Raw genomic sequence first — 15,263 nt, forward strand, 5'->3', positions numbered from 1 at the left:
TATGCCTTGTGCTTAGTTTCAAATTATTGGGCACATTTCCAATAATTAATAAACACTTTTGGAAACTTGCAGCCATGATGATGGTGACAACTGAGAGACACTGACTCTTTTACATCACGGGGGAATTTTCCTGTAAATCACTGAAACTCTTTATAAATCACGGATACAATTTACTGATTCTGAAAATGCATTGATTCGACGTATAAATTTCGAATAATTTAGTAATATATATATATATAGAGATGCAGCGGAAAAGTGATAGAAAAACTAACCTGTTTATTAAGCGCCAAGTTTGGAAAAGATGCACTTCCACAGGACTCCATATGTCATTATGAAAACGTTTTAATATTTTTATATTAATATTTTTTTTACTAATAATATCGACACAGAAACCACGTGTTTTGTGTGAAATACGTGATGCAAAACGCCGCTTTTCAAGCTGATGATAACACGTTTCACATCTTGAAGAAGGATGAAAATATTATGTTTACATTATTTAAGATTCAAACATCGGAATTCATAGCGTGTATTACGAGAAATCAAGTGCTCTAATTTCTATAATTTACTACGTGAGGAGACGATTTTTTCGAAGAGTTCGATTTTGATTCCATTACTCGCAGCATATTAGAATATCGCTGATTACACACTATAAATAAAATATTTTTTCTCATCATATGACCGTATTTCTTGTCCTAACCGCAGTGGCATTTATGCTTTTCAAATTAGTTTTGCATTCTTGCGGTACTTAAACTGATATGTCTCCTACGTCATTTTGGAAAAACAAAATCGACAAGAAATCGGCAATGAGCATTGGTAATCAATTATTAATCCATTAGATTTCATTTCAAATACTCAGAAACTATTCTGAGATTTCAAAAGAAGCATTTTCTCACAAATTTTTGTTTGCAGAATACAAGAAAATTTTAAAGCAACTGACTACGTGCGGAGCACTTTTTCAAAAGCGTGGTTTTCATCTGGCGTGAATTTTAAAAATAAGTAAGTTTTAGAGATGATAGTTTCGACCATAATATTGTATAAAATAAGGAAATCCATTAAAACTTCTGCAACATTTCGAAAGCGTTTTGAGGTATTTTATATTATGTTCTCAAAATTAGCTCATTTTCAGTGCTTACACCAGACATTGTACACCAAAAATTACAGCATATATTTGAATAGTTTTGTTCTGTATATTGCTATGACTGTTATCTGCACAATGAACTGAAAATTTTAAGGTACACCAAATATTCTTGAAAATATGGCAACTTCCGGGAACCAATACGTAAATTTTGACAAAAAATTCAATATTTTGTTTTCAAACTGCTGTTAAATATTAAATTCTGAATATATAGCCAACATCTTAGATAATGGCAAAGCCAATATCACCTGAAACTCGTCTGAGATAATGTATAGAAATTTAGTTTCGTACGCAATAAAGCAGTGTTTCCCAAAGTGGGCAATATCGCCCCCTGGTGGGCGATGGCAGCCTGGGGCGGGGGGGTGGGTGATAGAAGTTACGGATTTAACATGGGATCCTATGGGTTCCCTTGAGTTGGGGCCGATGAGAGAAAAAAATTTCTGATGAAGAGGGTGATGGTATAAAAAGTTTGGGAAACTGCAATAAAGTAATGAAAAAATTATTTTTTCAAAAACGCGTTTTAGAACTGTTTATTGGATTTGAAACCATTGTTTCAAATTATTTAAATCAACCATACCTTTGTTTTTACTTATCGCAGGCATAAGAGTAAAACGGTTTTTGATTCTGTGTAAAAAATTCTTTGAAATCTATATGTATAAAATTTATTTTCTGTCTGTGTGTGTCTGTTCTCTTTACAAATCTACAACTTTAGACCGATCTCTGTAAAAATTTTGTATATAGTACCAAACAGGACCGGAATTGAACGATAAGCCACTTTGAAAGTTTGTCAGAGACGGGGAAATGCCCGAAACGGGCTAAAAACTGTTGGGCAACAATGGTTTATAAGCCTCAACAATTACTTTTCGAATTTTTACTTCTGTTGCCGTGGTTCTCAAACAATGTGTTTCAGACATGTTGCGGCTCTTACATTCGTTTGTAACATCTTCAATGGTCCCAGCATATGCAGAGAACCTCCTGGGCAGCGCAGGGTATTATAGCTAATAAATTTATAAAAACCATTTTCCGACAATTTTCAAAAAATTCGTCATTTGCCTCAATTGTATGAAAGTTAAGTATTTTTCCTGGAAAGTTGCGGCTCTTACGCGTTGAAGAATACTTTTAACTTTTTTTTAATTCGGCGCTTACACCAATAAACATGCACTATAGGAGAGTTTTTTCAACAGATAGCCTTGCTGATTCATTTTGACCGCGATTGTGCCGAGTTCCGTGTGTAACCCAGCAACAAACGACACAAAAGCAAAAGAGATTTCATTGAAAACCAGCTTATTGAATTAACATACAATGAATGCCGAACACACACTTGTTTGAATGAAAGAAATGATTATCAATCACCTTCAGAAAAGACAGATTTCGTAATATTATCTCAATGACTATCTAATTAGCTACACCGCCATGTGCAAAGATACGTATCACACTATTCTCTGTTGACAAAAGTCAATGGACAAAATATGAACCGAATCAAAGAAAAACGGCAATATTAATGAGGATTAAGTGAACTGGATTCTTACCTTAATATTTACATAACCCCAATAGCTCGGTTTGAAAAATCAGCCACGTTGGAAAAAACAAGAACAAAGAAAACCACATAAACATTAGCCAGTCCTGATAAGAAACCATGGCGTACAAATCCATCGAAAAGACATGAGGTAAAGGCGATGTCAGTCGTCACCATTTCTAATAACAGGACAGAAAAAATTGCAAAGAAAACCACCCATGGTCGGCGTTCGTCTCTGGTTCTAGCGGAGACAATTGGCATTGCGTGTCTCTCGAATGCGCACACGGTTTTTCGCGAAGCTCCGTTGTTGCTCACATTGTTGCATTTCTACTCTGCATTAATATGGAAAGGAGGCACACATACACCGGTAATTTCACTCAATCAAATCAGTGAAGATTATATACGGCACACAAGTTTCCCCGAAAAGAAAGCAAGAATAGAAATACGGCGGCTTTCCACTGTTATAACGCATAATTCACTGCCTGCAGCTTTATGCGTACTGACGAGTCTTCTCGCGAAAGATAGAATTACCGTATAAATTACAATATTTGCCTCTACGGATATTCATACACTGTAGAGGACCCCTCCCATAATTTTGCTATCATTCTGTGTGTAATGTGAATATTTTTCTTTTCTGTGTATGTGTACGGGAGAGAAGGCACACCTGCTGTATTTATAGAGTCAATTGTATCGTTTATACCGAGAGAAAAATTGTAGCACTTGGTATGAATGATGCTTCTTCTATTGCAAAAATAGAGGAAATATGCATAGATTATTTTTTTCTTCTTCTTTTCTCTATTTTACTTGCTTTTCAGTGCAATTTGTGTTCTGGAACTGAATAGTTGGGCTATAGAATAAATACTCCCATAAATTGCAATTGTGTTGTGTAATGAAGCTATTTTCGAAAAACGATTGCATTCTACAACGATTGATGTTTTCACTATATATAAACGGCTATATATATTTTTTTTAAATAAACGCGATCGGCACGTATTCCCAAGAGATCTTTACGATCTGTCCAGGGAATTTTTAGTGTTAATAGACATTCATGCCCGAACCCAGACCTACAATGTCAGAAGCTAGCTCCCTAACCACTGGACTGCCAGGCGGAAAGAATAGGTGCGCTATTCCCGAACTTTTTCCTCTCGTAGCACCTCTGCTTAAAGCACTTCTGTGGTGACATAAAATTACCGTGACACACTGATTGGGAATCATACTAACAAATAATATCGATTGACCAGTGAATGATTTTAAAATTGTCTTTTTGTATATAAATCTGGTCATGGGCGAAAATTTCTGACGATACGAAAGACTCGGGTCTCTCTCCTAATCTAATGAAATTCTTATGTTCTGTTCGTGTTAAGATTATTCATAAAAGTTCAAAAAAAAGGAAGTCATTCCGAATTCCTAAAAAATATATATATAAACTCCATCATGGAAATTTTGAAACTTTTTTGTTTAAATGTTCATTTCGTTCGAAGTATTGTTACAGATTGTTAATTATTTTTTATTTAAGATTGTGAATGGGCCGTGAATTTTATAATAATGTTGTGAAGTCCCTCTTTTAAAAATGCAGTTATACTTTAACATCTCGTAATAATAAGTTTAAATGAAATGATTAAGTTAAAATTAATAAATTTAATATTTTTAGGTGTTAACCTTTTAACGGACAATGTTCCCATTGGTTTTATAATCAGGAAAAAATATTTTTTTTTTGTTCAAGAAAGCCATTTTTTTCCCCTGAAAGTTCGAGATTCCAAACTTTAATCCCCAAAGTGTAAGATTTACAACACAAAAAATCCAATGATTTCAACACATATGATATGAATTTAATTTTATAAATCACCTATTTTTAAGGAAATAATAATTTTTTTTTTTAAATTTCAATGATGTTTCTATGGACATGGGCAAGTCCAGAAAACATGCAGGGAATTTTTTTCAATGAATTTTATGATTGGTATGTCTAAACTGAAGGATCAGAAGAGAAAATAAAAGGGAAAAAATTATAAAAAAAATCAATCTAAATCTGAATTCGACCGGTAAAAGTTTAATGAGGAGGTTCATTTTACGCATCTTTTTTGTTTATTTCCAGGAGAATGTTAATAAGATAATTACAGAGAATAAATACCCAAACGTCTTCCCAAATGCTATTCCACTTCATTCTATCTAATGTAAAACTCTCCTTTCATTTTCAGTAAAATCTGCGTAACTACAGCACGTTTCAAGTCAACACTTCACAGAAATTCCTTAGAGAAATAAATGTTTTTTTTCCAAATTAGGACTGTTGTGGGGGGAAAAAGACTGTTTTTTTTTCTCCCGAATATGATCCACGCATTTCGTTTCCTTTGTCGTGATTCGAACCATTTTCTTGGGGTGTTCAAAAACAGAAGCCGATTCCAATTCTTCTTATTTTATTTATTTTTTCTTTACGCGTGATTTCCAGAATCAACCCCAGCGGAAACCCGTGCGGCTACCGTGGCTTGCATTAAAATATACAGGGGTCATGAAACCGCAATTTGAACCGAAACAAAAGCCAACGTGTTATTTATTGCAAGCGCGTTCCGTGCTTTATTCCTTCGTGGAAAATGGATATATTTATTTATCCTGCCGTTAAATACATAAGCCAAATATACTCGTGTGCACTATCACAAGCACCGTAATTGCCAGGATAAAGCGTGTTTTATGTGTGCTACCAAAAAAAAAGGGATAGATAGGAAATACATATATTTGTTTATTGATTTATTTTCCATAAATTAAAAAAATAATAGTAAGTGTTTTAATATCTCATATTATTAAAATGTATAATATTGAAGAATTGAAATTGCCTGAGCAGTGATTTATTAGGCTTTATTGAGTTAATTTTCAGCTCTTTGCGACTGATTCTATATTAGAGGTCTTCAACCTTTTTCCTAGTCGCGAGCACTACCTGGACCCATAATCAAAAGAAGAGCACCCTTGCGGCAAGTTTGTGATAAGTATGCGTGCAACCGGGATGATTTTAATCCTTGAATGCAATTTGTGCAGGTGTTTAATTAGGATGTTGATGTGGTGCTCGCGAGCACGATATTGGACATGAGTGTCGATCACTCTGAATGATTCAGGAAGCACCGCGGTGCTCGCGAGCAACGGGTTGAAGATGCCTGTTCTACACCAGGATTTATATTCAATATGTTTTTGCTGATTTCGAGGGATTCTAATGAAATTGTAAACATTTTACTGTTGATATTTTACTTTGTTTATTGTTTAAATAAATCAAATACACTGATCAGAAAAATGACACGTGTCTGTCACATTCGGAATTTTCCCACGGACGAGCTGGCTTATTTAGTATAACTGTCAATTGGTATGATCTCGTATAATTTCTATTATTACTGAAATTTTGAATTACAGTAGGAACCCGATTGTCCGAGCTAATGTGACCGGACATAACTCCGATAATCCGGACAATAATCCCCAATTTTGGGCGTTAGATGAAATAAATAAAGCCATTAATGGTGTAAATTACGTTTACACAAAAGTGATCTCTCTCAAGCATTTAAGAGTGTTCGATGACAAAATACACTGTAAAAGTATTTTTTGAAGTACCCCCACACATGTGTAATCCTTGAAATGCTGTAAATTGTAAATATATTTTAGTATTCCATATAACAATATACTTGATTCATTTGATCATTATATTGCGCTATACAGTTATTACAACAAAATTAAAACTCCTGATGAATTTTCTTATGCGTCTACTGCATGGAGTCCCAGATCAAGGGGTTAGTGCACCAACCTCTCGGTGAGTATAAAAAAAGCTGCAGTATTCGGAATCGGTAATAAATTGTAGGTTCTGGTCTAATTAGCCTGCGCGTTCAGAAAATGACCGTGATGCGACAAAAATGATTTATAAAAATTTTATACGTTGAAACGGGTGTAATGTCTCTCTTTAAACTCCAGCCTAATTTTCCATCACGTTCGGATTGTAGCGCGCTTCTATTATTAATATCGTTTGAGCATATAACGCTATTTTTTGGTGACATTTTTCACCTTATTCAGAAGAAAAATTAATTTATTTCATCAGAAAAATCTAGTCTGTTTTTATATCTTATTTCATTATAATTACATATGGTTTTTCTTTTTAGTTATTTCCCCATAACTGATTTTTGCGTGGATTTGTGTAGTAAAATATAGATTTCTTCTGAACAATTTTGAAAAAACTTTACGCGTTTGGAAAAAATAAGTATTATTTCCGATACATCAACATTAAAAAAAAAATCAACATCGAGATCAGAAGTATTTACGGAAAAACTCAGAAAACAAGTTGAATTTTTTCCAGACTGTGTAGTAATTTTTATAGGTGGGCAGTGGCGTCGGAGCCGGGATCCCGATATCCATCGTCCACGGAAATTTGTAGAGCGGGTCCGAACACCCCAGAATTGATTCAGAAATCAAAATTTCCTTCACGAAGCTGAAGACGAGCACTCACAGGTTCAAAACACTTTCGACGCCCCTGTGGGTAAGATTTATTTTCTTTTCCAGAAATTCCGATATACCGTGAGGTTGCGCTGACCACTGGGTAGAAGGACATTTTGTGATAGCCATTTGTTTTACGTTCTTCTTGGCATCGTCTTCCCCCCTCCCCTCCGCACCGATAACAAATTGAAGTATTACGGATGTTCTATCTCTTCCCCCCCCCCCTTCATTGTTAAATTTCAAATTGTCAAAAAACTAATTTTTAAAGGGTTTATGAAATTTATCTTTGGAAGAGAAACTTATTATATAACATATAGAGAGCAGCGTTTCTCAATCTTTCTGAAGTCAAAAACCACTATAATGTCTGAAGCAATTCGACTGATAGTTAATAATAACTATCAACATGTTGATTCTAATATTTTTAATACGTTCACTCATTTAAAATGTTATGTATAGGAACATTTAATTTAAAACATCTTATAAAAAAAGTTTCGTCAAATAAATCAAGTTAATAAAAATTTACAAACTTTTTCTGCAAACTTTAATAGAATTTCAAGCCGTTTGATCGAGAGTCAATTAACTCAACTAAAATTTTTATCTGCGATTAACAATTGATCGATTAACCGACCCAATTAATCGATTAATGGAAACAGCCCCAGTGTAAAGTATTTTTAAATTTTTACAGGTGGTCAGAATGGGAGGAAACAAAATGTTGCATTTTAGTCATATGACGCAGGGCCCTCTTAAGAGCATCATAAGCCCCCGGACAAGTGATTTTTCTGATGCCCTACCAGGTAAATTCTTGGGAATTTCGACCAGATCTCCTTTTTGTGACGCCCGGGTGGGCCCATGACTTAAGACGGCACTGATATGACGTTACATTTAATTAGGAAAAAACTATTTACTTTTTAAAACAAAAATTGACGTAACTTTTTCTAGTTTATTTGAATAGTTATGAAAGTTATATGGTGTAAAGCGAATAAAAATTCGACGGTGTCGAGAGGTTTCGACTTTTATAACCAGTTGCGGATGAAATGTCACAAAGGTGGAAACCGATGAAAACGCAAAACTGTCCTCTGTAAACGTAGGGACTCTTGGTTAACATTTCTAAAAGCACAGTATCTACGAAAAATTTGTGAAACTATTCGAAGAAATTGTGATATATGCTTTTTAAATGCAACGAAAGAATCATTTTTGACCCTGGTTATTCTTTGGACACCTGGAACGAATTCGAAGAGATAGGCGGGACTGTTTAATCAAATATCCCCAAACTGACCAGATATAGTGCAATCTCTAGCTTCAATTTATTTCAGTTTCTTTGAAATTCTTTTATATTGAAAACTGTTCTGTGATTTCGGTGTGAATATAAAGCCACATACATTACTGATTTCGAAACAAACCCTTTAATGAGGACAAAATTTCGAATATATCTGAAAGTCAGCTTCAAAGTGCAGAAAAGATCAGAAGACATTTCGAATAATGGTGCTGAAGTCTTAAAACCATTTCCTTCACTTAATAATTCGTAAGAAAATATCAGAACTTTCAGGACGACTCTCAATGTTATTTCGTGTACAGGGTGTCCTGTAAGTGCTAATGCGGCCTTTATCTCATAACCATCCGTCGTAGAGGTAGGATTCCAATTTAAAAAATGCCCAAAAGACGTTCAAAAATTACCCTGTACTAGTTTTGAGAGTGAAAATATAGTGTGTAACAAAATAAGAAATTTAAAATTTTATACGGTCCCCCTGCCCTGTAACTCCCAATCAAAAATTTGTTGCCCTGTCTCTCCTGAGGCCAACAAGAAAAAAAATCCCAAGTTTCTCAGTACAATATTCGCTGAGATATTCGAATTCAAAAATTGGAGTGAAGTTAAGAAAGTACGTCATAAATGGGGGAAAGGAGCGTTGTCCGTTAGTTTTTGCTGTTCTTTCGTAACTTCCGAATGACTTCTGACTTCCGAATTTAAATATCTTAGCGAATATTTCACTCCGGAACATGGGATATTTTCTGTTGGCCACAGGAGATCTAGGGCAACAACTTTCTTACTGGATCTTAGAGGACAGGGAGTTTAAAAAATTTAAACTTCTTTATTTTTGAGACCCACTGTATTTTCATTCTCAAAATTGGTGCAGGACAATTTTTGAACGCCTTTTGAGCATTCCTCAAATTGGAACTATACCTCTACGACGGACGGTTGATGAGATAAAGGCCGCATTAGCACTTGCAGGACACTCTGTACACTCAGCGATGATTGAAACACATCAGAAACATCTTTTTCCCATATATCATTTATTCGTGAATATATATCCTTAAAATTCAAGAAAATTGGTGATTTCTATCATTTGATGGGAAAAATATTATTTTACAAATGAAGTCACGAAACAGAACACCAAAAACAAAAATGTACACAGGGTAACAAAAGAAAACATCATGCCCATGATAAAGCGGTCCCTTTACGGAGACACCAGGCTACTATTCCTTTTCAATCACACATTGTCAAACAAAAGATCTTTTTAAAAAATGTGAAAGAAAAGACAATCCATTCATTTTCCAGATTTCGATCAAAATCGTTTCCCTTTTTTTTTTCTCCTACTTGTCACTTTTTGAAAGATTTCTGTTTGCATTGCATCTCAGCCGTGTAAGATTGATATCATTCGGCAATATTCGAAAGAAAATACTTTCTTTTCTTCTTTTTTTTCCCCATATGAATGTTCAAGACAGAAAATAAAGAAAAATAAAATTATACACGTGTAAAAAAGGAAGTTGAAATAAGAAAATATAAAAATGTGAAAATGTCTAGGTTTTTGTCGCGGCGAATTCTCGGCCGTCTATGACAGTCAGACAGACAGAAAAAGTCGTATTAATTCGGTTGCGCCTATTTTACAGCATAGACATGAAAAATTCATGATGGACGATCCATATCCATCCCTTATAGCATTCTTATTTCTTTTTTGAGCCATTGAGTCGTACGTGACCCACCGATGCCAACGTGTCAACCCATTATTCGGACGAATATGCTTCTTTTTTTTTTCTGCGCATATGTCGTCTCTTTTTCTTTTACCAATATGCTTAATTTTTGTGTTTTTTTTCCCCGAGAGTCCATATGCAAAAAAAAATTGGGCAAGTTGCTAAGGTAACTACGCCTTAACAATAAAACGGGTGTGGATTTTCCTAGAAATGTTCGAGACCTTCATTTTGACCTTTGTCTAGGTTATATATATATATATTTATTTTTTTTTTTAATGTCTGGAAAGTTTTCATACTTAAGTATTATCATGCATACAAATATAAATTTCATGGCTATAAAAATTTCACTGTTTGTAACATACGGTTCGAACAATATTCCGGATCGAATGTATATAAAAAAATATTTTTTCCCGAAAAAAAATTTGACCTTTTTTTTCTTTTTCCCTGTATAAAATATATTCACTATAATATTCAAGATAAATGTAATATTCAAAAACCCATGTGTTGTCTGTCATATTCGTTCCCACGCTGATATTTTCTATGTTCGAGGAGGAATTGTTTCGATTATTTTTGCGCATCTTTTTGGTGTGATTGATGATGTTCTCCAACCTTTGTTTGAAATAATATGGAGGTGTGGCCATCTGTTGAACGATCAAATAATTACCATTCGTAGGAGGTGCGTCGCGTGTAATAGTTTAACTGAGAAAAACACACATGCGTAGAGAATATATTATTGACGAGAGAAATTGATGCAAATGAAATTTATTTTTTCTTATTACTTTTATTTCAAAGCATAATTCAGGTATTTAAACCACGTGTTGATGAGATGTGAGATTCTGCAGAAAGATCTCGTTTTATATTGCAAATTATTTATTTTCAAGATTGGAAATATAGGCCTTTCATAAATATTATTTGGTTATCCCAAATGGATTAACAATTCAGATACAAATATAAAGGCACGCAACAGATAAAACGATCAACGAGGTGGCTGAAAAAAGATGCCCATAAAAAATTATGGTTGTCTTATTCTAAGTATGGATATAGCTTCTCGATTTATCCCAATATGTTTATCGTATTTCTTTTTAAACGTGCCAATCTTGTTAGAATTCACGACCCCCTGGAGGTAAACTATTCTATTTATTTTTCCTAATAAAGAAAAACTCCCTATGATACCACAATCTAGAATTGTCTCTCATTATTCTGTTCCCTCGTCGAAGCAGAACTCATGGTCATCCTGTCGAAAATTTTATGCACTTCAATCATATCTCCTCCCCAGCCCGACACATCTGCGCTCTTCCAATGTGAACATTTCAAAATATCAAGTCTCTCTTCATATCTTAAGCCCCGTGTGACTCCAAGAGCACTCGTAGCTCTTCTCTGCATCCCTTCAACCAATTCCATGTTCCCCTGTAAGTATGGTCTCCAAAACCTGACAATGCACTCCAATCCAGAACAAACTAAGCCCCGGAAAAGTGGAAGGATCATTTTTGAGACCACGAAGAGACTTTTTTCACAATGAAACGATTTCGGTTTTTTGACCACTGCTTAACAATGCTCATAAAACCTACGCCGCTTGTCAATGAGGATTCCCAAATCGATTATCCTCCTAGTTGCATCCGGAATGACACCACCATTCAACTCGTAAGTGAAGCATGGGGTTTTCGAACCAAAGTGAGCGACCATACAACGGTAAACATGATGCTCTATGGAGCATCATGTTTACATCCATGCGTCAATCCTGTTTAAGTTGGTCTGGAAAAACTCCCTATCACTTTGACATCCGACTACCCCCATTAGCTTCACGTCATCTGCGAATTTGTTCCCATTTCCATCGATGCCCTGATCCAGTTTACCGATAAAAAGTGAAAAATAATGGGAACAAGAATACTTCCTTGAGGGACTCCACTTGTGACACCTGTCCAAGCAGAAATTTCCCCGTTCACCATAACTCGCTATGCCTTATCTCGCAACCACGATTCTACCCGATTCAATAAGTTTCCCCCGAGTCCCCGATCCCACATCTCATGTAAATGCTTCAAGAGTTTACCGGGTTGGACACAGTCGAATGTCTTCTGGAAATCAAGATAAACAACATCTACATTTTTGCCCTTACCCAAAGCCTTAGCGTTAGTCGTGTGATCATAGAAGCAAAGGAAGAGTTGGTTGCACGTAACTTCCCCTTCCTGAACCCACGCTGGTTTTACGACAATACGTTACTCTCGGCTATCCATTTGAACAATTGCCTTTTGATAATAATTTCCAAAATTTTTGAGAGGGAGCTCGTCAAACTCGCTGAACCACACGGTTTCTCTACTGATCATTTCTATTCACCGACGTATATAATTCTCCACAAATGCAATTTTTTTTCTGGACACTATCGAAATCTCGTCTCGTTGTGAGATTCGACTAGAGATAAACAAAGTCATCTATGTTGGTTTTGATAGTATTGAGTCAGAGAACGGTTTTCCTCTTAGAGATGGTCAGATGTCTGATCAAAATAGTATATATATATATATATATATATATATATATATATATATATATATAGATAGATGTGATATACATCTTAACCTATCTCATAAAATTTGTTTTTGCTGAATAAAGGGAAATAGGGTTTCAAAGATTAATAGGTTTTCGAAAATATTGGCCCTTTCCCCGTAGTGTGTCAGAAGCATATCTATCATTCACTACAGATCGATACTCGCACCTTTTCCCCCCTATTAGTTTCACTAAACTTTTTTGGCCAATTTCAAGATTTTTTACGATTTCACCCTTCAAGACATTTCAACATTCCGATATTATTCATTCATTCCATTCCGATATTAATACTCGAAGCTGAAATTTTTGTATTTAAACTTTAAAACTTCGTAAAATCATCAAAATATTGATTTACGTGAAGCATCGTCTGCATAGCTTTCAGAAATATTAATGCAAGTTTGAGTAACATAACTTGAATCGATCGACTCAATCAATCCGATTTCAATTTCCTAAACTGAATTATAATATTATGCATCAAATTTTGGAAATTGACTTGATTTACTTGATGATACCGATGAGATGTCCCATTCACAGTATGTATGTATCAATTATGTTCCTATACATAACAGTTTAGTTGAGTAATCACATTTATTTGAAAAATGGGGCATTTTATCGATACACAAGACGACACGCTAAAATAATTGAATCATGATTCAAATGTATTTTAATTAGTTTTTTCAAAACAAAAAAAAACCAGACTGTTTTTAACCAGACTCCTGTGTTTTGTTTAAATTTGCCAAATAGGTGCGTGGAATGAATAAAAAAATTAATTAATGTTCCAAAATTTTCGATTAACGATTTAATTTTTTTGATTAACTCGATAAAAAATTTTACAAGACATTAAAAAAAATTTCGATTGAATTTTTGTTACAAATACAAAGGCCGCAACAGACAAAATGCCCAACGAGGTGGCTGAAAATAGATCCCCATAAAATATATAGCATAACAACATACTCTTTGTGTGTCATAAATAATGCCACACAATTGCCCTTGAAAACTCAAATCAATCAGCATTCAACATAACCAATTTTTATTGCTTCTCATTACTTATAGAAACATCAAATGCCTAAATTTTATTTTTTGGAATTTCGGACATTTCACAAAAATATCCCAAATGCACTCTAATATATGCTGGCATCTCAGTAGATTTTATCTTCCCGTTTCTCTATGAAGTATCCTTTTTAATATAATGTAAAAACGTCACATCAGTAGTTGGAACATGTCCCTACCAAAAACGCATGTTTAATAGTGGAGAAAAAATTCTACAAAAATATAGTCAAGCAAAAGTATAGGCTGCAACGGTTTGAGCCACCAAAATAAAAATTACAAAAAATAACGGATGGCGCATTATAAACTCGTGATTATACACAGTTTATATATCCATTCCATATCCGAAAGTTTCTTATACCAAACCACGTCTAAATACTAATACTTTGCTCTGATCGGTCTCTTTATAATTTCGGACCTCCGGTGACCGATTTTAAATTAATAGCCGTAACAGGAAAAAAATAAGTAAATAAAATATGAGTTATATTTAGCAAAAAAAAAAAAAAAGCGTTTAAGTGAAAAACGGTAACATTAATTGACGAGAAATAAAATTGCCCGTCATTTTTTCCCCTCTATCTTGGATGTAATATTGTGACACGATGGCAATTGGAGAAGAAAAAAGAGAGATGGCAATAGATGTGAGGGTTGTCGTTAGAAATGATGCGTCAAACAGCAGCAGCATCCTGTCATTATGAGGATTGCGCCTTTAGTTTTAGGTGCGTCGAAGCCGTTTCCACAGAAATATCGCCACGCACCACAGGACGCGACTAAAGGGCGACATCGGGATGGACATGGCCCATTCACTGTATTACAGTACTTACCTACCTGCCGAAACTGAAATAATTCTGGCGCCAGTTTTGTACGGATGAAGATCTGTGTTCACGTGAGGGTAACAACGAAGCTTCTTTGCCTCTCCGATAGTATGTGTGTGTTGTTTCATATGTACATATGCAGCGCATACACATTATAATACATGTGAACCCCTCACCAATTTACTCACCACAGCCGACCGCGTCCCCCGGGACCCCTGGTTTCTCACTATTGGGCCGTCGGGATATTTTACACAGACAGTGCGCAGACCGTCACGGTTACGGTCTGAAGAATAACGGCGGGAGACACTTTCTCTTGGATGCGCGTCTTTTTTTTCTATGTATTGTGTGTGGTGTTGCGCTGCGTTCATTTCTTATAATTTCCTTTTGAACTGTTTCTTAATCTTTTGTTTTCTTTGAAAGTGAAACTAATTCTCGAAAAACGCAGAAAAACTTCTTTTTTTCCCTTTTGACTTCTAGCTTTGGTTCGACCATGAAATTGAGATCACGTGCATTTTAGATGCACCGTATTCTTAATGTAATCTCATTAGAAAGGGGGAACACAAACTATTAATAATTATTCCAACCATTTAATTAATTAATTAATTCAAACCAAATTTCTAAGAAAAATGGAGTCCATAAATCTTTTATCCCATGAGTATTTTCTTTACATGCTCTCAAAAAAATGTTTTTGTTATTTTCTTTCAATAAGAACTTCAATTACGATTTAATAAGAATGTAATAAATATTTTCATTAAGAATGTAATTTCGATTGCATTTCCGATTAAAGGTAATT

Source organism: Pholcus phalangioides, unplaced genomic scaffold (genome assembly GCF_987345545.1).
Source record: "Pholcus phalangioides strain wild (caught in Gottingen) unplaced genomic scaffold, Ppha-v1.0 ptg000009l_1, whole genome shotgun sequence".
NCBI lineage: Eukaryota > Metazoa > Arthropoda > Arachnida > Araneae > Pholcidae > Pholcus > Pholcus phalangioides.